The following is a 22,721-nucleotide window of genomic DNA, read 5'->3' on the forward strand; positions in this document are numbered from 1 at the left end:
TTTGGGTTGAATACTCTACCCTCGAAAACTGTTGCGATCCCCTATACTTGTGGGTTATCAAGACTATTTTCTGGCGCCGTTGCCGGGGAGCATAGCTCTATTCTTTGAGTCACTTGGGATTTATATCTGCTGGTCACTATGAAGAACTTGAAGTACGCTAAGACAACAATTTATCCCTCAACTACGAGGGGAGGTAAGGAACTGCCATCTAGCTCTGCACTTGATTCACCTTCTGTTTTGAGTAAGCTTGCGACACCTAAACCTGCTTCTGCTATTCATTCTGATATGTCGCATGTTATTGATGATGCCACTTCTGCTATGCATGATACTTATGATGAAACTACTTCTACGCTTGATACTACTATGGCACTTGGTGAATTTCTTGATGAACAACTTTCTAGGGTTAGAGAGAATGAAATTATTGAAACTGATTATATTGAAGATAGTGATGATGAAGACTCTCCCCCTAACAAATATGAATTTCCTGTTGTGCCTGAGGGTTATGTTCTGGATGAAGAATTTGCTAGAGCTATTCTTTCTTGTAATGATAGAAGCGATCTTAAGAAGTTATTAGCTAAATGGAAGCAGCAATCTCTTAATGCTAGAATGAAACCTGATCCTCCTTTTGCTACTTCACCTATATTTGTTACTGATAAGGACTATGAATTCTCTGTTGATCCTGAGATAATTACTTTGGTTGAATCTGATCCTTTTTATGGCTATGAATCTGAAACCGTTGTGGCACATCTTACTAAATTGAATGATATAGCCACCATATTCACTAATGATGAGAGAACTCGCTACTTTTATATCCTTCAAATATTTTCGTTCTCATTAAAGGGTGATGCTAAGATATGGTGTAATTCTCTTGATCCTGGTTGTGTGCGTAGTCCCCAGGATATGATTTATTACTTCTCTGCTAAATATTTCCCTGCTCATAAGAAACAAGCTGCTTTAAGGGAAATATATATTTTTGTGCAAATTGAAGAAGAGAGTCTCCCACAAGCTTGGGGGAGGCTTCTCCAATTATTTAATGATTTGCATGATCATCCTCTTAAGAAAAATGAAATACTTGATATCTTTTATAATGGACTAACCGATGCTTCCAGAGATTACCTGGATAGTTGTGCTGGTTCTGTTTTCAGGGAAAGAACACCGGATGAAGCTGAAATTCTATTGAATAATATGTTGACAAATGAAAATAATTGGACACTTCCCGAGCCAGCTCCTGAGCCAATTCCTGAGCCTATTACTAAACCAACTGCGAAGAAAAGAGGTGTTCTATTTCTCAGTCCTGAAGATATGCCAGAGGCAAAGAAATCCATGAAAGAAAAGGGTATTAAAGATGAAGATGTTAAGAATTTACCTCCTATTGAATAAATACATGGTCTTAATTTACCGCCTGTTGAAGAAACATATGATCTTAATCCCTCACCTATTGAAGAAACACATGGTCTTGATAACCCGACACAGGTAGTAAAGGTAAATTCTCTCTATAGATATGATAAAGCTGAAATTCCATTTGCCAAGTTTGCTAGCCCATGCTTAGATGAGTTTGATAAATTTATGGTTAAGCAAGAAGACTTCAATGCTTATTTTGCCAGAGAATTAAAACATAGTGCTGATATGCTTGAACACATGGGTGATTATATGGCTAATGTCAAAGATGAACTTAAACTTATTAGTAAACATGCTTCTATGGTTACCACTCAAGTAGAACAAGTACTTAAGGCTCAAAATGATTTGCTCAATGAATTAAATAGTAAGAAAAATGATTATGCTATTAGAGTGGCTACTAGAACTGGTAGAATGACTCAGGAACCTTTGTATCCTGAAGGCCACCCTAAGAGAATTGAGCAAGATTCTCAGAGAAATAATATAGATGCACCTAGTCCTTCTAAAAGGAAGATAAAGAAAACTGATAGGACTTTGAATGCTTCTAGTGAACCTATTGGTGAACCACCTGAGAATCCAAATGATATTTCTATTTTTGATGCTGAAACACAATCTGGTAATGAACCTGAAACTAGTGATAATGTTCATGTTGATGCTCAACCTAGTAATGATAATGATATAGAAATTGAACCTGCTGTTGATCTTGATGACCCACAATCAAATAATCAATGTTATGATAAGAGAGACTTTGTTGCTAGGAAACATGGTAAAGAAAGAGAACCATGGGTTCAGAAACCCATGCCTTTTCCTCCCAAACCATCCTAGAAAAAGGATGATGAGGATTTTGAGCGCTTTGCTGAAATGAGTAGACCTATCTTTTTGCGTATGCGATTAATTGATATGCTTAAAATGAATCCTTACCTAAGTACATGAAAGAAATTGTTACTAATAAAAGAAATATACCGGAAGCTGAAATTTCCACCATGCTTGCTAATTATACTTTTAAGGGTGGAATACCAAAGAAACTTGGAGATCCAGGAGTACCCACTATACCATGCTCCATTAAAAGAAACAATGTTGAAACTGCTTTATGTGATCTTGGAGCTGTGTTAGTGTTATGCCTCTCTCTTTATATCGTAGACTTGATTTGAATAAGTTGACACCTACTAAAATATCCTTGCAAATGGCTAATAAATCAACTGCTATACCTGTCAGTATTAGTGAGGATATGCCTGTTGTGGTTGCAAACATTACTATTTTAACGGACTTTGTTATTCTTGATATTCCCGAGGACGATAGTATGTCTATTATTCTTGGAAGACCCTTTTTGAATACTGCAGGGGCTGTTATTGATTGCAACAAAGGCAATGTCACTTTTCATGTTAATGGTAATGAGCATACGGTACACTTTCCGAGGAAACAACCTCAAGTTCATAGTATCAATTCTATTGGAAAAATTCCGCCGATTGTTTTTGGAGGTTTTGAATTTCCTCTACCTACTGTCAAGAACAAATATGATATTCTTATTGTTGGGGATGTGCATATCCCCGTTGAGGTAACCTAGTGTTATTCAAAAATTCTCTGGTTCCATGTTATTCGGAATGAGTTTGTTAACAAGACTTGATCAACCTTGTTAATGGATTCCTTTTTATGATCATGCGATGGATGAAGTTAGAAAACACAACTCCCTGTACCCTCTTTTTACTTTCTATTATTAATAAAAATAGTATTTTCTGCTTGTTATCTGAATTATCTGTGCAATATAAAAATACCCCGAAAATAAAAGTTCTCCAAATGCCTTGAAATTTAAATATGATTTTTTTGGAATATTTAAGAATATTTGGCACTAAGAACACAGCAGGGGGGGCATCCACCTGGCCACGAGGGTGGAGGGCGTGCCCCCTGCCTTGTGGGCCCATGGTGACCCTCCTCCACTTATTCTTGCACCCACACACTCCTTCTTCCTCCCACAAACACCAATATCCAGCTCAAGCACGAGTTCTAGCTCATTTTGCTGCGATTTTTGATCTCCTTGCTCAAAGCACCTCTCACAAAACTGCTTTAGGGGATTGTTCCTTGGTATGTGACTCCTCCATTGATCCAATTAGTTTTTGTTCTAGTGCTTTATTCATTGCATATTTTTGCTGCTTAGGTGACCCTGTTCTTGAGCTTGCATGTCAAATTTATATGGTCAAAAGTAGTTTTGATGCATGATATTGCCTCTAGGCACTTGTAGGAGTAGTTGCTATCAATTTTGTTGAGTTTGGTTTACTTTTATTTTGAAGTTACTAAAAATTTCAGAATTTTTCAGAAAATAATGAAGAGATTTTTTAGGGGCTCATCGAGCCGAAGCTCAAAGGAAAAGCAAAATGAAGAGGCACAGAAGCCCAAATATAATCTGCCTCGCACCGTGGAGGTTCGGCCATGTGTATGGCCCTCCGATGATTTCTTGAGAGCAACCGGGATTTATGAGGATTTTTATGAATTGGTTAAGAATGCAGGCCTCACCGACTTCCTCCACGACCAACGCGAACAATATCTCTTACTTACCAATACTTTTGTGCAAAACTTCTACTATTATCCTAGGGAATCACCTCCTTCAGTAGAGTTTCATTTATATGATGTGGTTAAGAAGATGTCACTATATGAATTTTGCAGGGTTTGCAAAATACCTTTCGAGGGTAGCTTAGAGGAACCACATCGTAAAGATGTGGATGGGTTTATTGACACTATCACTGTAGGGGAAACTAGGAAGGTTTCCGGTGCAAGAATCACTAGCATACATTTTCCTATTTTACGCTACTTTGCAATATTTGATAGTCGTTGCTTAATTGGTCGTGGAAACCGTGGAAACCTTAGTGTTCCTGATATTTTTATTTTGTTCCATGGCTTATTCCGTGACGACTCTGTTAGTACGGGTGGTATTATTGCTAAACGGTTAAGTCTGAACCGTACAAAAGGACCCATCTTTGGTGGTATGTATGCTTCACGCCTTGCTGCACACTATAACATACCTATTAGGCACTATGAAAAAGAAGAAAAATTGTTGCCTACTGTTTATTTAGATTATAAGAGTATGGTAGCACACGATTTTATTATAAAGAATAGGGAAGGGGAGCTGAAATACAAATTGTTCTTTGATAAACGTCATCCTGAGACTATCACCTTGCTTTCTCGTTCCTTGTTTGATTTATCTACAGGCTAGTACCTCGTCTCGCCGGAGGACATTCACGCCTACCGGAACCCTACATCAGCCATAGAACCAGAGTCGGAACCACAAGTTGATCCTCCACGATAGTCTAATTACCAGTGGGATCCGGAGATGATTGCCAACTAGTGGCAATCGGAGTCTTCCTATTCGCAGTACGACCCCAACTATCACTATGGATATCCGCCAGGCCAACCGTGGCCATAGACCAACCTAGGCCAAAAGCCTAAGCTTGGGGGAGTACGTATTTCTCACCAACATTACATTTATGTTCAATCACACATTGCTAGATGTCGGTGCTCATACTTTTTCATTGTATCATCCATGCTAGTTTATTTTCCTTTTCTTGCTTTCTTCTTGTGTGATTAATAAACCTTAAGAAAAACAAAAAAAATAGTTGTAGCTTTTTAATTAGTTTACTTTCAATGCTTGTAGTAGTAATTGAAAAGAAAACCCAAAAAGATTCCATGTTCTTCTTTTGCTTGTTGGGAGCTTTCCCGTGTAAATAGTTTTATTTCTTTTCTTTTCTTTGGGGGTCGATAGGAGAAGACCATGATTAAATTGTTGAAGTGGCTCTTATATGCATTATTGTTGATCTGACAAAAGAGCCCATATTGCCTTGTCTTCTCCTTCTTATTGAATGCTTGCAGATTCCAGCTTAGTCCAATGCACGCGCACTATTTTTATTATCCACATCGTTTGGTCGTGCAAGTGAAATGCAATTATGGCGATATATGATGGACTGACTGAGATGGAAAAGCTTGTATGAACTCGACCTCTCTTGTTTTTGTAAATATGATTAGTTCATCGTTCCTGATTCATCCTATTATGAATAAACATGTTTGTAATGACAATTAGATATCATAGTTGCTTATGCCATGCTTAATTAGCTAGGAGCTTATAATGGTTTACCTTGAGTGCCAACATGCTATTAAAATGGTTGTGATGTGGTATGATAGGGTGGTATCCTATTTTGAACGATTCGACTAGCTTGACTTGGCACATGTTCACGCATGTAGTTGAAACAAAATCAACATAGCCTTCACGATATTTATGTTCATGGTGGATTATATCATACTCATGCTTGCACTCAATGTTCATTGACTTTAATGCATGTTCATGGCTGTTGTCGCTCTCTAGTTGGTCGCTTCCCAGTCTTTTTCTAGCCTTCACTTGTACTAAGAGGGAATACTGCTTGTGCATCCAATCCTATAAACCCGAAAGTTATTCCATATGAGTCCACCATACCTACCTATATACGGTATCTACCTGCCGTTCCAAGTAAATTTGTATGTGCCAAACTCTAAACCTTCAAATAGAAATCCTGTTTTGTATGCTCGAATAGCTCATGTATCAACTAGGGTTGTCCGTATCTTCAATGTTAGGCGGGTTATTCTCAAGAGGAGTGGACTCCGCTCCTCACTCACGAGAAAATGGCTGGTCACCGGGATGCCTAGTCCCATGTTTTATGCAAACTAAAACAAAATAATTGCAAACAAAACTCCCCCTGGGACTCTTGTTAGTTGGAGGCACTCGTTGTTTCGAGCAAGCCATGGATTGATGCTTGTTGGTGGAGGGGGAGTATAAACTTTACCATTCTGTTTGGGAACCGCCTATAATGTGTGTAGCATGGAATATATCGCCATCTCTTGGTTGTTATGTTGACAATGAAAGTATATCGCTCAAAATATTATTCATATCTATTTCAAAACCGAGCTCTGGCACCTCTACAAATCCCTGCTTCCCTCTGCGAAGGGCCTATCCACTTACTTTTATGTTGAGTCATCACCCTCTTATTAAAAAGCACTAGCTGGAGAGCACAGCCGTCATTTGCATTCGTCACTATTAATCTATGTTGGGTGTGACTATGATTGGATCTCTTTTACCATGAATTACAATGTCTAGTCAGTCCTTGATCTTTAAAGGTGCTCTGTATTTATGTTTTGCGGTCTCAGAAATGGCTAGCGAGATACCATCATGTTATATCACATTATGATTGTTTTGGGAAAGTGTTGTCATTCGAGTTTTATTATTATTGCTCGCTAGTTGATTGTGCCATTGATATGAGTAAACATGAGACCTGAGCATTATTGTGAATATGGTTAGTCCATAATCTTTGCTAAAAACTTGAATGCTGGATTTACATATTTGCAACAACAAGAGCAAAAAGAGTTTGTAAAAGTTTTTCTTTATCGCTTTCAGTTTATCAACTGAATTGCTTAAGGACAAGCAAAAGTTTAAGCTTGGGGGAGTTGATACGTCTCCATCGTATTTGTCGGCGTTCTGGGAACGGGGGTCCCCAGACTTGCCTGCCTGCGGCCTACGGCGTGGCTCAAGTGGGGGCCCAGCACGGCCCATCTTCATCAACTCAAGCTCAAGACCCTCGCGAGGGGCCAAGCCTCACGGGGCGGACGACAGGAAGCTTCCTCAAGAGCAGCCTCATCAGGCAGGCTCGCGAGGAGGCGGAGAGATCAATGCAAGGGTACCTCGCGAGGATCCCGTGACGCAAGCCATGACGATCGAGACCGGGCGGGCGCCAGGCGGGCGCCGGCCTGCGCAGTGTCCTTGTTTCCCCTTTGGTGCAAAGGGGACAAGCACAGGCCAAGGTATCAGGCAAAGGTTACCATGCCGGTGCAACGAGACCAAGACCAGCCGGACGGCCGGACGGAGGTCACCATGGAGCCCAAGACGGCGTCATCACCAGTGCTTTTGGCAGCCGAAGACCACCTTTGGTTAGGATAACTTGTACTAGATGTTCCCCTTCAAAATGGCCGATTGTTGGCGCCCTTCCCGCTCAATTATTCTGGGAGAGGCCCAGGGCCTCTATAAATAGAGCTAGCCACCACAGAGTAGAGAGACGGCTAGAGATCTGGTAGAACCCTAGCAGAGAGAGAGAAAACCCAGTAGAGACTAAGTAGAACACACCGCATCAGCTCAAGAACACCCCTCGTGAGGCTGTTCTTCCCTTGTACTGTTCATCATCAGCCCCAGAGGCAATCCACCACACCACACACTGGAGTAGGATATTACACCACAACGGTGGCCCGAACCAGTATAAACCTCGTGTCTCCTGTGTTGTTCATCATTTTCATCTTAGTTCGCACGAGAGGATCGGACGTAGATCGGTAGGGGAGAGATCTCCGCGCGCACCCCAGTGTTCGAACCTCAAGGGTCTACCGGAACCCGAAATTCGACATTTGGCGCGCCAGGTAGGGGTGCGCCGGAGTTCCCTCCCGACGGCGCGCTCTCAACCAACACCGCGCCCTGTCCTCATGGCGGACAACGCTCCGCCCGCTCCGGCAGCAGATGCCAGCGCTGAGGCCAGGGGGCTCCAGGCCTTGGCCCCCGCCTTGCGACGGGCACAGTGGCCGCACAAATTCAAGCCCGAGATGCCGCCGCGTTATGGCGGCGCGACGGACCCGCTGGTTTTCCTGCTGGCATATGAGGACGCCGTCCTCAAGGCCAGGGGCGACGAACGGGTGATGGCCAACTGGTTGCCCATGGCCCTCACCGGTGTCCCGCACCTGTGGCTCCTCCACCTACCGATAGCTTCTGTGACCTCTTGGGAGGAGCTACGCGACCTCTTCCTCGTCCGTTTCACCGCGCCAGCACCGCCCATCGTCGCAGCTCTCCTGGGTGGTTCCCAAGCACCACCCTCGAGCCACCACGTCAAGCCATTCACCTGTCAGATCAGAGCTGCATCCAAGCGCCAAGAGGCTCCTCGGGGCTGGGCGGCGCCAGAGGCCGATCTGACTTTCGGCGCGGATGATCACCCCTTCAACCCCTCCGGTTCGGGCGCACTCCCGATGCTGTGCACCCCCACCATCTGCCAAGTGGCCGTCACCAAGACCCTCATCGACGGTGGTGCCGACTTCAACGTGCTCTCGGTGGAGGCCTTCAGCCTCCTTCACGTGCAACCGGAGCGGCTCCAGCCCAGCAGGCCCTTCTCAGGCGTCGGAGCCGGTTCCACCGCCTCCTTGGGGCAGATCCGCCTCCCAGTGACCTTCGGCACCTACGACAACTTCTGCACAGAGCTGATTGACTTTGACATCGCCCCCATCGGCCTCCCCTACAACGCCATCCTCGGCTACCCGGCCTTGGCCCGGTTCATGGCGGCAACTCACCCGGCGTACAACCTCATGAAGATGCCCGGGAGCAGCGGCGTCCTCACCGTGCCAGGAGACGCGAGGGATGTGCTGCAGGTGCTCCAACTCGCCTTCAAGGCGGCCACGGTGGCACAGCCCACCAGCACCGACGCCCTTGAGCCCAAGGGGGCTGCGCCGGCTAAAAAGAAGCAGCTGTTCACCCAGGACAAGGCGGAAACCAAGCAAGTATCGGTCGATGAGGACGGGTCCACCGGCGCCACCTTCACCATAGGGGCCAACCTCGAGCCCGAACAGGAGAAGGCCCTGATCGAATTCCTGCACGTGAACAAGAAGGTGTTCGCGTGGGAACCTGATCAGTTAGCAGGAGTCCCGAGAGGTGTGATCGAGCATCACCTCAACGTGTGCCCCAACGTACGCCCCGTGAAGCAGAAGGCAAGGAGGCAGTCTACTGAGAAACAGGATTTCATCGTTCAAGAGACCCGGAAACTGGAAGTGGCAGGGGTTATCCGCGAGGTCCGCTACCCCGATTGGCTGGCTAATCCTGTTGTCATGCCAAAGAAGGGGGGGGGAGGAGCGCATGTGTGTCGGTTTCACCAACCTCAACAAAGCCCGCCTGCAGGACCCATTTCCGCTCCCCCGCATTGACCAGATAGTCGACTCCATCGTAGAGTGTGACCTATTGTGCTTCCTGGATGCCTTCTCGGGCTATCACCAGATCAAGATGGCGGTGAAAGACGTGGAGAAGACTGCTTTCCTAACCCCGTGTGGGGTGTACTGCTATACGTGCATGCCATTTGGGTTGCGCAATGCAGGCGCAACCTTTCAACGGCTGATGCACATCGCTTTAGGCCAGCAGCTCGGGAGGAACACCGAGGCTTACGTCGACGACATCATGGTGAAGTCTCGGGAGGCAAAAACCCTGATACAAGACCTGGAGGAAACCTTCACGAGCCTCAACGAAGTGGATCTACGGCTCAACCCGGAGAAATGCGTGTTTGGAGTCCCCTCGGGCAAGCTCCTGGGCTTCCTAGTATCCCACAGAGGCATAGAGGCCAACCCGGAGAAGGTCAAGGCGATCGAGGACATGAGCCCGCCGAAGACCCTCAGGGAGATGCAGAAGCTCACTGGGCGTGTAACCGCGCTAGGGCGCTTCATATCCAAGCTAGGGGAGCGAGCACTACCCTTCTTCAAGCTTATGAAGAAGAAAGGCCCCTTCGAATGGACTGAAGAGGCCGACAAGGCGTTCCAAGAGGTACCTTACCAGCCCACCGGTGATGGAAGCCCCCCGCCCTCAGGAGCCCCTAGTGCTCTACCTTGCGGCCACGCCCTACTCCGCTAGCGCAGCCCTGGTGGCGGCCAGGGAGGAGCGCCGGGCCAAGGCCGCATCAACTGACCAGGCTGAAGCGGAGCCAGGCCAGGAGGGCCTCGCGAGGACCGCGACCACAGCCAGAGAGGGGCAGCCGTAGCAGGAGGGCGCACCCGGGGCAGGGGAGGCCCCTTCAAACGATCAAGAGCTGGGGGCTCCGTTGCCTCAGGAGACGCCTCGACCCCTGGAGGGCGCAAGCTGCGTCAGCACCCTCAACCTCGTCGAGCACCCCGTGTATTTCGTCAGCACAGTGCTGCGGGACGCGAGGGCGCGGTACCCCATGCCTCAAAAGCTCCTCCTCGCGCTATTGGTGACCTCACGCAAGCTGCGGCAGTACTTCCAAGGCCACCCCATCAAGGTCGTCTCGGCATACCCCTTGGAGAGGGTACTCAGGAGCCCCAACTCAACTGGAAGGGTCGCTGAATGGAACATCGAACTGCAAGCATTTCAGCTGGAATTCTGTACGACCAGGGTCATCAAGGGAGCCGCACTTGCGGATTTCATGGCAGAATGGGCAGAAGCACCGGGTCTCGAGGCAGGCGAAGACCGGTCACTTTCCCCAGGAAGCGAAGCACCGGACGGCTGGGTCATGTACTTCGATGGGGCGTTCTGCCGACATGGTGCGGGAGCTGGCGCGGTGCTCGTATCCCCCACTCAGGACAAACTCTATTACATCATGCAACTCTGCTTCCAGCACGGAGAGAAGGTCTCCAACAATATAGCAGAGTACGAAGGCCTAATAGCAGGCTTGAAAGCCGCGATCGCCTTAGGGGTAAAGCACCTCACCATCAAGGGCGATTCACAGCTCCTCATCAACTTCTCCAACAAGATATATGAGCCAAATGACGAGCACATGGAAGCTTACCTCGCTGAAGTCTGCAGGATGGAGAAACAGTTCTGGGGCTGGAGCTGCAACATGTGCCTCGCGGCACCAATCAGGAGGCCGACGACATTGCCAAGAGGGCTTCTAGGCGGCTAACGCAGGAACCTGGCGTCTTCGAGGAGCGGCTCTTCAAGCCCTTGGCGATGCCGTCACTGTCGGGCACGGCGCAACCAAGGGAGGAGCCTCCTCAGCCGCCTGCCTCGGGAGGTCCGGTCTGCGGCCCGGCCTCAGGGGCACGCCTGCTCCTGGCGTTGGAGCCTCAGGAGGGATGTTGGATCCCAGAGCTCAAGGACTACCTGATGCAAGGGATTATGCTGGAGAATGAGGAGGAGGCGGAGCGTGTGGCGCGGCAGGCCACGGCTTACTGCATCCAGGATGGCGAGCTCTACAGGAAGCGGCCAAATGACGTGTCCCTACGTTGCATTTCCAGGGGGCAAGGAAAGGAACTACTGGCATACATACACAGCGGAGACTGCGGGAACCACTCATCGTCGCGAACCCACATCGGCAAGGCGTTCCGCAGCGGGTTCTACTGGCCCACAGCACTCAACGACGCCGTTGAGATGGTGAAGGCTTGCGAGGCCTGTCAGTTTCATGCTAAACAGATTCATCAGCCTGCGGGGGGTCTGCAGACCATCCCCCTCTCATGGCCGTTTGCAGTGTGGGGGTTTGACATTCTGGGTCCGTTCCCTCGGGCGCCAGGGGGCTATCGCTACCTCTACGTCGCTGTGGACAAGTTCACCAAGTGGGCCGAGGTGGAAGCTGTCCGCACAATCCCTGTAGGTTTGGCAATCAAGTTCATCAAGGGCCTCGTGAGCCGGTTTGGGGTGCCTAACCACATCATCACTGACAACTATTCGCAATTCACCAGTAATCTCTTCAAAACGCACTGTGCTAACCTTGGAACGCAGATATGCTACGCTTCGGTAGCACACCCCCGGAGCAATGGCCAGGCTGAACGAGCCAACGCCGAGGTCCTGAGGGGCCTCAAGGCCAGGACCTTCAAGAAGAAGCTGGAGGTCTGTGGCAGGGGCTGGTACGACGAGCTCCAGTCCGTGTTGTGGTCAATCCGCACGACAGCAACCAAGACGACTAGCGAGACCCCGTTCTTCCTCGTCTACGGGGCAGAGGCTGTTCTCCCTCACGAGGTCAGGTGTTGCTCCGTGCGGGTCCTGGCATTCGACGAGGCTCAGCAGGACGCCATGCGGGGGACGGACCTCGTGCTGGGGGAGGAACGTCGTCGGGAAGCCGCAGTGCGAGCGGCAAGGTATCAATAGGCGCTACGATGATACCACTACCGCAACATCCGCCCCAGGACCCTTGAGGTAGGGGATATCATGCTCAGACGGGTTCTCTCCAGGGAGGGGCTGCACAAGCTCTCTCCCATGTGGGAGGGTCCGTTCAAGGTTGTTCATGTTTCCAGGCCTGGCTCCGCGCGCTTGGAGACTCCCGAGGGAGTACCCATCCAAAACGCATGGAACATTCAACATCTCCAGAGGTTCTACCCCTGAGCGAGGCCTAGCGCCTAGGAAATGCCCGGTGCCTGTGAAGAAGGCGAACGCCTGTGAAGCTATCGCGTTTTGGGAAAGGCCCGGTGCCTGTGAAGAAGGCGAATGCCTGTGAAGCTATCACGTTTTGGGAAAGGCCCGGTGCCTGTGAAGAAGGCGAATGCCTGTGAAGCTATCGCGTTTTGGGAAAGGCCCGGTGCCTGTGAAGAAGGCGAACGCCTGTGAAGCTATCGCGTTTTGGGAAAGGCCCGGTGCCTGTGAAGAAGGCAAATGCCTGTGAAGCTTGCCGCCTGTGGCACTCTCACGTAATAATGAGTGGGGTTGTACACGCCCTGGAGTGTCTGGAGTGCCGCCCTCGGGCCTCGGGGGCTCCTGCCCACGCCCAGTGGTAGCACTTAGCTCCGCGCTGGTGAGAAGACGTCGAAGACTAGAATAGGTGCCGGACACGGCTTTCCCATTTGCTTTCTGCAGTTGGCGTGTTTATTCCCGTTTGAAGTCTTATTGGAGTTGTTGCCGTTCTTGGCTTGTGACTCTCTGCCTTTTTCTTCCGCTCGCCTCGTTTTCTCTCGCACAAGTCTCGCGAGGGATGTTCGCGGGCGCCCTCGCGAGCGTCTTCTGCCTCGATCGTCTGGAGCTTTCCTGTTTGAGTCCTCTGCGGGAGCACCCCTCCCACTCCATGCCTCACGGGCATCGCGACACAAGCGCAGGACCTAGGCTGATCGCCCCCGCTGCTGGGACCAAAAGTTACCCCTATAACTAATCCTTGCAGGGCATGAAGCGCACGGCGAGGCCTCAGTCTCCGAGGGTGAGGGCCGCGTCAAGCTCCACCAAGCTCAAATGACTCCCGCACATGGACACGCAGCACGGAAACATAGCGCAGAAATGGCAAAAGCAACGCGACACTTGAAAGCAACAGTTCTAACACGCCCCCACGGGGCCCTGTACTACCTTCTTCTTACACAGGAAAGGAAGGAAACAAAATGGACACGACCTGTCCAACACCAACCTACAGCAAAAGCTCGAATTGCTTCTGGGGTTCAGGCGGACGCCTCCCCTCGCTTCACCAGGGCGCGGCGGCGGGTGGACCCGCTGCCTTCACCCAGGCGGGCGCGACGGCGTGGGGGCTGGTCGCGACCACCGCTGGAGGAGCTGCTGCCTGAGGGAGAGTCGCCGAAACTTGGCGAACCCCGAACACTGCCGCCTGTACGCCAGTCGCCATCTTCATCCTGGTTAGTGCCGGGGCTGGCGAGGCGGCCGCGGTCATCGTCTTCAGGGCAGCACCCGGCATGACGACCATCTTCCCCGAACACCCTCACGTAGAGGGTGGCGTCACCATCAAACTTGAAGTACAGGGTGCACCACCGGCCCAGGCCGCGTGCGCGGGCAAACGTCTGCCAGCCGCGTGTCAGAGCCCAATTCCCTGAAACGGAGACCTCCAGCAAAGCCCAGGAGGCCCTGCTACAGAAGCCGTCTGCCTGGAGCCAGAAGCCGCACCGAGCGCTGGCCGGCAGTTCATCTACGAAGAAACGGGGGAGCTGGAGCCTGGTGTTGGATGGGTCTGCCGACCACACGACGAACTCCGGCAGCACCTCCGCAGAGCGAAAGCGCGGCCTAGGGGGGCGCACACCCACGGCGTGCCCCCCGTCGGCAACCGGGCGCTCACCACCGCGCAGGGAACTGCCTCCATGGCCGCGGGGGGCCACCACGGGGACCGTGGTATACTTGCGAGGGCGGCCTCGACCGCGCTTGGTCGGGGGGAAGTCAGGCCCTGCCTGGGGGGCCTTTCCTTTCTCCGCGGCCGAGAATGTCTTTGGGGCCATGGAGACGGCGAGTAGCCAAGAAGAAGAAAAGGAGCAGCAAGAAGGGACGGGCTGAAGGGGCTCGTGCGGCCCCGTACTTATAGCCGGAGGAGGCCAACCGCCGAGCACCACGATCGCAGGTAATCATGATCGGTTTCTCTGCATCCAGGGACTTATCAAGTCGTGCGGTCACCGAGGCGTCATGGGGAAGCGCAGTCGCCCACGTCCAATCAGTCGCCACGTGGTGCCCAAGGCCGTAGGCTGTTAGGGCCCGCGGTGCTTCGTGCTTGCCCCTTCGCTTCTCTGCTAAGCCAAGCCCGCGCGCACCTTGGGCCTGGGGGCTACTGTTGGCGTTCTGGGAATGGGGGTCCCCAGACTTGCTTGCCTGCGGCCTGCGGCGTGGCTCAAGTGGGGGCCCAGCGCGGCCCATCTTCATCAACTCAAGCTCAAGACCCTCGCGAGGGGCCAAGCCTCGCGGGGCGGACGACAGGAAGCTTCCTCAAGAGCGGCCTCATCAGGCAGGCTCGCGAGGAGGCGGAGAGATCAATGCAAGGGTACCTCGCAAGGATCCCGTGACGCAAACCATGACGATCGAGACCGGGCGGGCGCCAGGCGGGCGCCGGCCTGCGCAGTGTCCTTGTTTCCCCTTTGGTGCAAAGGGGGCAAGCACAGGCCAAGGTATCAGGCAAAGGTTACCATTCCGGTGCAACGAGACCAAGACCAGCCAGACGGCCGGACGGAGGTCACCATGGAGCCCAAGACGGCGTCATCACCAGTGCTTTTGGCAGCCGAAGACCACCTTTGGTCAGGATAACTTGTACTAGATGTTCCCCTTCAAAATGGCCAATTGTTGGCGCCCTTCCCGCTCAATTATTCGGGGAGAGGCCCAGGACCTCTATAAATAGAGCTAGCCACCACAGAGTAGAGGGACGGCTAGAGATCTGGTAGAACCCTAGCAGAGAGAGAGAAAACCTAGTAGAGACTAAGTAGAACACACCGCATCAGCTCAAGAACACCCCTCGTGAGGCTGTTCTTCCCTTGTACTGTTCATCATCAGCCCCAGAGGCAATCCACCACACCACACACTGGAGTAGGGTATTACACCACAACGGTGGCCCGAACCAGTATAAACCTCGTGTCTCCTGTGTTGTTCATCATTTTCATCTAAGTTCGCACGAGAGGATCGGACGTAGATCGGTAGGGGAGAGATCTCCGCGCGCACCCCAGTGTTCGAACCTCAAGGGTCTGCCAGAACCCGAAATCTGACAGTATCTACTTTTCCAAACACTGTTGCCCTTGTTTTGGACTCTAACTTGCATGATTTGAATGGAACTAACCCGGACTGACGCTGTTTTCAGCAGAATTGCCATGGTGTTATTTATGTGCAGAAACAAAAGTTCTCGGAATGACCTGAAACTTCCTGGAAAGTCTTTTTAGAAATAATAAAAAATCCTTGTAAAAGATGAAGACAAGGGGGCCCACACCCTAGCTACGAGGGTGGGGGCGCGCCCCCTACCTCGTGGGCCCCCTGAAGCTCCTCCGACCTCAACTCCAACTCTATATATTTGGTTTCGGAGAGAAAAAATAGGGAAGAAGGTTTCATCGCGTTTTACGATACGGAGCCGCCGCCAAGCCCTAAAACCTCTTGGGAGGGCTGATCTGGAGTCCGTTCGGGGCTCCGGAGAGGGGAATCCGTCGCCATCGTCATCATCAACCTTCCTCCATCACCAATTTCATGATGCTCACCGCTGTGTGTGAGTAATTCCATCATAGGCTTGCTGGACGGTGATGGGTTGGATGAGATCTATGATGTAATCGAGTTAGTTTTGTTAGGGTTTGATCCCTAGTATCCACTATGTTATGAGATTGATGTTGCTATGACTTTGCTATGCTTAATGCTTGTCACTAGGGCCTGAGTGCCATGATTTCAGATCTGAACCTATTATGTTTTTGATCAATATATGAGTGTTCTAGATCCTATATTGCAAGTCTATAGTCACCTACTATGTGTTATGATCCGGCAACCCCGAAGTGGCAATAATCGGGACCACTCCCGGTGATGACCGTAGTTTGAGGAGTTCATGTATTCACTATGTGTTAATGCTTTGGTCCGGTACTCTATTAAAAGGAGGCCTTAATATCCCTTAGTTTCCATTAGGACCCCGCTGCCACGGGAGGGTAGGACAAAAGATGTCATGCAAGTTCTTTTCCATAAGCATGTATGAATATATTCGGAATACATGCCTACATTACATTGATGAATTGGAGCTAGTTCTGTGTCACCCTAGGTTATGACTGTTACATGATGAACCACATCCGGCATAATTCTCTATCACCGATCCATTGCCTACGAGCTTTCCATATATTGTTCTTCGCTTATTCACTTTTCCGTTGCTATTGTTACAATCACTACAAAATACCAAAAACATTACTTTTGCTACTGTTACCTTTTTCTACCATTACCACTACTATCATATTACTTTGCTACTAAACACTCTGCTGCAGATATTAAGTTTCCAGGTGTGGTTGAATTAACAACTCAGCTGCTAATACTTGAGAATATTCTTTGGCCCCCCTTGTGTCGAATCAATAAATTTGGGTTGAATACTCTACCCTTGAAAACTATTGCGATCCCCTATACTTGTGGGTTATCAGTGAACAAAAGTAAGATCTGGACGTTCCTTTGCTGCCTTTTTCCATTCTAGAATGGTGATCGGGATTGGGTCCTTCACAAGAACTCCGCATTGACGAACGAACTTGCTCGCATTCTTCTTAGGCTCGCTTGGTTCACCATTAGGTTTGATGGCATCGATGTTGTACTTTATGCCATCCTTCAACTTTTTGTCCAAGCCTCGCATTGTCCTGCTGCCTGTAGAAGATTTGCTCGATCCGAAGGGCTGAAAGAAGAAAGATCGATTCATTAATATATATATATATATATATATATATAAATCAGTTAAAACATGTGATGATCACCATATGCCTGATTATATAAATATACCTCGTCGGTGTTTGTTATTTCAAGATCAACATTTTCTTCATCTATTGGTTCGTCTTCATCAAATATCATACCCTCACCGGTAGGGTTCAGATATTGCGAGCCGTAATCTTCTTCAAACTCATCTGGGCTAGGGGGTGATCGTATGATATTGAACAGGGCCTCTTCTCCTTCTCTGCCGGTATTGTCCATAGCTTTCATTTAACTAATCCAGAAGAAATATAAAAAAAATTAGTATTCAAATTAGAATGCATGCATGCAATCAATAAGGAAAAACTGAATCATAGTACATAATATGCATCATCGAATATAATCTCGAATACATCGTCTCGAATATTATCGAATAATGTATATAATATCGAATAAATCATCTCGAATAGTATCAAATACATCACTAGCTAGCTAATACAGATCGAATACTATTGAATAATCTAGTTCACTAGTGATTCCTGAGGCACGGGCGGTGGATACCGAAGAGAAGGAACCATCACAGGATCAAAGCTCGGGTGAGATCCCCGAAGAACCTGCCAGGTATTGGAGAACCTAACGTCCAACACAGCCATGTGCTACCCCTTGAGCACTGCGTTGGTTTTCCCTTGAAGAGAAAAGGGTGATGCAGCAAAGTAGCGTAAGTATTTCCCTCTGTTTTTGAGAACCAACGTATCAATCTAGTAGGAGACTACATGCAAGTCCCTCGTACCTACACAAACAAATAAGAACTTCACAACCAACGTGATAAAGGGGTTGTCAATCCCTTCACGGTCACTTACGAGAGTGAGATCTGATAGAGATAATAATAATAAGATAAATATTTTTGGTATTTTTATGATATAGATTGAAAGTAAAGATTGCAAAATAAAATAGATTGGAAACTTATATGATAAAAGATAGACCCGGGGGCCATAGGTTTCACTAGTGGCTTCTCTCAAGAGCATAAGTATTTTATGGTGGGTGAACAAATTACTATTGAGCAATTGACAGAATTGAGCATAGTTATGAGAATATCTAGTTATGATCATGTATATAGGCATCATGTCCGAGACAAGTAGACCGACTCTTGCCTGCATCTACTACTATTACTCCACACATCGACCGCTATCCAGCATGCATCGAGAGTATTAAGTTCCAGAGAACAGAGTAACGCTTTAAGCAAGATGACATGATGTAGAGGGATAAACTCATGCAATCTGATGAAAACCCCATCTTGTTATCCTCGATGGCAACAATACAATATGTGCCTTGCTTCCCCTACTGTCACTGGGAAAGGACACCGTAAGATTGAACCCAAAGCTAAGCACTTCTCCCATTGCAAGAAAGATCAATCTAGTAGGCCAAACCAAACTGATAATTCGAAGAGACTTGCAAAGATAACCAATTATACATAAAAGATTTCAGAGAAGAATCAAATATTGTTCATAGATAAACTTGACCATAAACCCACAATTCATCAGATCTCGACAAACACACCGCAAAAAGAGTTACATCAAATAGATCTCCAAGAAGATCGAGGAGAACATTGTATTGAGCTCCAAAGAAAGAAAAGAAGCCATCTAGCTAATAACTATGGACCCGAAGGTCTGTGGTAAACTACTCACACATCATCGGAGAGGCTATGGTGTTGATGTAGAAGCCCTCCGTGATCGATTCCCCCTCCGCCAGAGCTCCGGAAAAGGCCCCAAGATGGGATCTCTTGGGTACAGAAGGTTGCGGCGGTGGAAATAGGGTTTCGTGGTGCTCCTAGATGTTTTCGGGGTATGTGGACATATATAGGAGGAAGAAGTAGGTCGGTGGAGCCACGAGGAGCCCACGAGGGTGGGGGCGCGCCCAGGGGCAGGCGCGCCTCCCTGCCTCGTGGTCTCCTCCATGATTTCTTGATGTCCACTCCAAGTCCTCTGGATCACGTTTGTTCCAAAAATAACTCTCCCGAAGGTTTCATTCCATTTGATATTCCTTTTCTGCGAAACACTGAAATAGGCAAAAAAACAGCAATTTGCACTGGGCCTTGGTGTAGGTTAGTCCCAAAAATAATATAAAAGTGTATACATAAGCCCATTAACATCCAAAACAGATAATATAATAGCATGGAAAAATCAAAATTATAGATACGTTGGAGACGTATCACCATGTAGCGACGGACATGCTCGTCCTCCTCCCTCACACGGCGACATACCACCTCCAGCGGGGCCGGCTTCCTTCACACCAGAAGTGGCCCACGCGAACGCCACCAAAGGAGCTCTGGGTCGACGACGGGACCCGGGGCCAGGTCCCTCACCAAGCGGACCCCCTGAAAGTACCACCTCCCAGTGCCATCCCGGCGGAGCCCAGTCCCAGACATGGCTCCTCTGAAGTAGGACGTCATCGCGAACGGGTCGACGGCGAGGATGCGGACCGGGCATCGTTGACGTCGATGACAAATTCTATATGCAAATGTAACATTTTTTAAATGACTGGATTGTGATTTCTTATATACAAATTCTATATGCAAATGTAACATAATGGATTCTCTTAACCTTTAAGGGATTTAATAAAATGGCGCCATTCTAGATGTGAAGAAAATTGGTCCATTTTTTTCTGATCTCGTCTACCCTTCTATATGTCATGTTGTCTAGTGTCAAAGGATTCAATAAAACCATGGCTTAATCATTAGCCGAAAGTAACGAGCGCATAATGGTACGAAGCTCTCCAAAATTGTTTTGGAACGGAGTCCCGAATAGGATAATTAGCTTTTTGGTACAAAGTTCAGCAAAGTCTTCTGAATATCGCTATTTGGAAAGCCTTTGCTGAAATTCGTACCAAAAGGCGAATTATTCTATCCGGAACTCTGTTCCAAAACAACTTTGAAGAGCTTCATAGCATCATACGCCTGTTACTTCCGGCTAATGATGAAGCCATGGATTTCTTCAATACTTTGACAGACAACATGACATATAGAAGAATATATATATATATATATATATGAGATCAAAAAAAAATTGGATCAACTTGTGCACATCCATAATGGGGGCATTCTTGATAAATCTATGTCAAAAGTCAAACTTTGACATATGATCAAATATTGTTGCATATGTCAAAATTCATACTTTGACATATGATCAAACTTTGATATATGATCCAATGTTGCATATGTCAAAATTCAAACTTTTACATATGATATCTAGCTAGCTAATTCATCATCTAACATTAATATATCTAGCTAATTCATATAACATTTGAGAAAGTATAAAAAACTAATTCATCTAACATTAATATATCTAATTCATCTATAACTAAAAGTATAAAAAACTAATTCATCTAACATTTCTATCTAATTCATCTAACATTTGACATTAATCTAACATTTCTATCTAATTCATCTAACATTTGACATTAATATATCTAATTCATCTAACATTTGACATTAATATTCTAATTCATCTAGCTAAAACTTTGGCCTTAAACATCTAAGATTTATATATATCTAGTTCAAATAACATTTCTATAACTAAAATTATAAAAACTAAATAATAGAAAATAGAAAAAAGAAAATAATTAAGAAAAATGTGTGTGTGTGTGTGTGCGGGCGGGCTCGATCGATCGCCAATTTGGAACAGATTGTCCGCCAGGATCCTTTCCAAAGATTACCTTCAAATCCTTGACCATATCATGTACATCATCACCAGTACGGTGGCGAGGCTTCGTCCGGTGATCTGCCTCACCTTTGAAATGCTTGCCTTTTTTTCTTATGGGATGCCTGCTCGGAAGACACATTCTTCTTACAATTATCCAAATATATATTGTCGGTATCATCCAAACAGTGCGTGCATGTGTGGTATCCCTTGTTTTTCTGTCCTGAAAGGTTACTGAGAGCAGACCAATCATTGATGGTCACAAACAGCAACGCATGTAGGTCAAATTGTTCCTGATCGAGCTCATCCCATGCACGTACACCTTTTTTCATTCCACGGCTATAAAAGTTCTTCAACTAATGGCCTTAGGTACACAACAATGTCGTTGTCGGGTTACTTAGGGCCTTGGATGAGCACTGGCATCATAATGAACTTCTGCTTCATGCACAACCAAGGAGGAAGGTTATACATACATAGAGTCACACGCCAGGTGCTATGATTGATGCTTTGCTCTCCAAAAGGATTAATGCCATCTGTGCTTAGACCAAACCATACGTTCCTTGTGTCACCTGCAAAGTCCCCCCCCCACTTCCTCTCGATTTTTCTCCACTGTGACCCGTCAGCGGGTACCCTCAACTTCCTGTCTTTCTTACGATCTTCTTTGTGCCATCGCATCAACTTGGCATGCTCTTTGTTTTGGAACAAACATTTCAATCATGGTACTATAGGAGCATACCACATCACCTTGGCAGGAATCTTCTTCCTGGGGCGCTCGCCCTCGACATCACCACGGTCATCGCGTCTGATCTTATAGCGCAATGCACCACATACCAGGCACGTGTTTAAATCCTCGTACTCACCGCGGTAGAGGATGCAGTCATTAGGGCATGCATGTATCTTCTGCACCTCTAATCCTAGAGGGCAGACAACCTTCTTTTCTTTGTACGTACTCTCGGGCCATTCGTTGTCCTTTGAAAGCATCATCTTTAACATTATCAACAACTTTGCAAATCCCTTGTCAGACACACCATTCTCTGCCTTCCATTGCAGCAATTCTAGTGTGGTGCCTAGCTTTTTCCTGCCAGCTTCGCAATTCGGGCACAACAATTTCTTGTGATCCTCTAACATGCGCTGCAACTTCAGTCTCTCCTTCTCACTTGCGCAGTTTCTCTTTGCATCGGCAATGGCCCGACCCAGATCATCAGTGGGCTCATCTGATGCCTCTTTGTCAGCTTCTTCCCGAATTGCCGGCTCAGCTTCTTCCCCCATCGTTGTACCATCGTATTCAGGGAACCCATGGCCAGGATAGCTATTCTTCTTCATTTTTTTTCCATCATAACCCCTCTTTCTCTGTGCTTGGTCGAAACATTATAGTGGGGCATGAAACTGGACTCAAACAGGTGCCAGTGAATGGTTCTTGAGTTAGAGTAATTGTGTTCATTCTTACAACTAGCACGTGGACAAGACATAAAAACCATCCGCCCACTTGTTTGCCTCAGCCGCAAGCAGAAAAGTATGCACACCTTTAACAAACTAGGGAGAGCATCGGTCATCGTACATCCATTGCCGGCTCATCTTCATTACACAGCACCGAATAGACCAAATTAATACTAGTTCATACATAAAGTTCATACAACACTTATTCTCATAAAACAACATACAAATAACTCTCTAGCTAAAGCATTTAAATGCAACAACAAATGCGATCAAGATTGCAACTAAGGTAACAATTGATCCAACAACATAATGATACCAAGCCTCACTATTGATGACATATTTTCTAATATTTCTAATCCTCAACCGCATTTTCTCCATCTTGATCTTGTGATCATCGACGACATCGGCAACATGCA

General features: G+C 47.7%; 1 pseudogene; it reads right to left on the reverse strand.

Moving 5' to 3' along the window:
* Positions 1–13,503: 13,503 nt before the first annotated feature.
* Positions 13,504–22,137, reverse strand: LOC147990134 (uncharacterized; annotated as a pseudogene).
* Between the last annotated feature and the right edge of the window lie 584 nt (positions 22,138–22,721).

Source organism: Triticum urartu, chromosome 1A (genome assembly GCF_056163025.1).
Source record: "Triticum urartu cultivar PI428250 chromosome 1A, HENAU_Tu73, whole genome shotgun sequence".
Taxonomy (NCBI): domain Eukaryota; kingdom Viridiplantae; phylum Streptophyta; class Magnoliopsida; order Poales; family Poaceae; genus Triticum; species Triticum urartu.